We start from the raw sequence: 2371 nt of genomic DNA, 5'->3' as shown, positions 1-2371 counted from the left end.
TGATCTCTTATGCTAAAGTAACAATTCAATCACAATTTCAAGTATGAATCATAAACTTTGTTGAGAGCCACAAACTCTAATCTCAGTCATTGAGGTAATTGCAATTTATCATAATATAGGAAAGAGTCAATATAAGAGCTTTTCAGCAAGTCCACATACTCAACTATCATTTAGTCTTTCACAATTGCTAACACTCACGCAATATTTATGGGTATGGAATTTTAATCGGACACAGAGAAAGATAGGGGCTTATAGTTTTGCCTCCCAACGTTTTACCTCAAGGGTAATGTCAACCATAATAGTTGATGAAAACTCACATCCAATTAGCTATATATATTTGGATCTTTCCAACACATTGTGCTTGCCAAAGGGTAAAATGAAAAAGGAAATGTGAAGATCACCATGACTCTTATATAATGTAGAAGATAAAAGTAAAAGATAGACCCTTCGCAGAGGGAAGCAGAGGTTGTCATGCGCTTTTATGGTTGGATGCACAAAATATTAATCCAAAAGAACGTCACTTTATATTGCCACTTGTGATATGGAACTTTATTATGCAGTCCGTCGCTTTTATTTCTTCCATATCACAAGATCATATAAAGATTATTTTCTCTGCACTAATAAGTCATACGTATTTAGAGAGCAATTTTTATGGCATGCACCGATGACAACTTACTTCAAGGATCTTACTCAATCCATAGGTAGATATGGTGGACTCTCATGGCAAAAACATGTTTAGGGATATTTGGAAGCACAAGTGGTATCTCTACTTGGTGCAAAGAAATTGGCTAGCATGAGAGGGAAAGGCAAGCTCAACATGTTGGATGATCCATGACAATATTATTTATCTCATATGTAAGAAAACATAACCCATTACGTTGTCTTCCTTGTCCAACGTCAACTCTTTAGCATGTCATACTTTAATGAGTGCTCACAATCATAAGAGATGTCCAAGATAGTATATTTATATGTGAACCTCTCTTTCTTTATTACTTCCTATTAATTGCAACGATGACCAAAGCTATGTTTGTTAACTCTCAACAACTTTTATTCATTATACTCTTTATATGTGAGCTCATTACTCTCCATAAGATCCATATGATCTCTTTATTTATTTTTATTCTTCTCTTTTATTTTATTTCCTCAAGATCATAGCAAAATAATCAAGCCCTTGACTCAACACTAATCTTTATTATATATAGCTCACGGACTCGATTACATAGGAAGATCATAAAGCAAAACTCACAACTAGGTCATACTAAAACTTTATTCTACTTGATCAAGATATTATCAAAAGGATTGAACTAAGAAAAACGGTAAAGATAAAAGGTGATGGTGATACGATACCGGGGCACTCCCCCAAGCTTGGCAGTTGCCAAGGGGAGTGCCCATACCCATGTGTTTATATCTACTTCTTCGTCGGTGAAGAGGGTGTTGGTGATGATGGATAGTGGCACATCGAGCATAGGAGGTCCTCCAACTTGCGGATAATTCCCTTGAGTGCGATGATATGCTCCTTCAACAAAATATTTTCACGTGTGAGATACTTGTTTTGTATACGAGCTAACTCAATCATCTTGAAAGCTTTGATCTAAGTTGGGGTAAGAAGATTGTGATCAGGTTGAAGGATGTCTTCTGCTGCCGGAACTTGTTCCTCCGTGGCCTTCTTGATCCCTTCATCCTTGTCGATCTCCATAGGTTCTTCCCTCTTCAGCTCTATCTTCATTAGCCAAGCATCATTGTCACCATTGTTGGAGGAGGGGGACGACATGGTGCCTGGCCTTGACAACCCTGACAGAAAACAGCTCGAAACAAGAACAGGGGATATTTGCGTGGTACGGTGGTCAAAACCTTCGGGAGATTATATAATGAATTTTTATCGACCAAAAGAAGTATCTTGCAAGAAAACAGAGTCCGGAGAGCACACGAGGTGCCCACGAGGCAGGGGGGCACGCCCAGGGGGGTAGGGCGCGCCTCCCACCCTCATGGAAGCCTCGTGTCCTTCCCGGACTACTTCTTATTTTCCTATTTTTCTAAATATACCAAAACAGAGAAAAATTGTCATTAGAACTGTTTTAGAGTCGGTTTACTTACCTTACCACATACCTATTCCTTTTCGGGGTCTGAAACGTTCTGGAAAGAGTCCCTTATGTATTCCTCCGGGGTTACGGTTTTGATAATATTAGTTTCAACATTTATGGGATTACTTGAGATATAATGTTTGATTCTTTGACCGTTCACCACCTTCAGATTTGTGCCTTCGAAGTTGTTGATTTTTATGGCACCGGAACGATAGACCTCCTCGATAACGTAAGGACCTTCCCATTTAGAGAGAAGTTTGCCTACAAAAAATCTTAAACGAGAGTTGTAT

The sequence above is a fragment of the Triticum dicoccoides genome, chromosome 7A (genome assembly GCF_002162155.2).
Source record: "Triticum dicoccoides isolate Atlit2015 ecotype Zavitan chromosome 7A, WEW_v2.0, whole genome shotgun sequence".
Lineage (NCBI taxonomy): Eukaryota > Viridiplantae > Streptophyta > Magnoliopsida > Poales > Poaceae > Triticum > Triticum dicoccoides.
The sequence above is the reverse complement of the archived record's forward strand: the minus strand, read 5'-3'. Positions refer to the sequence as shown.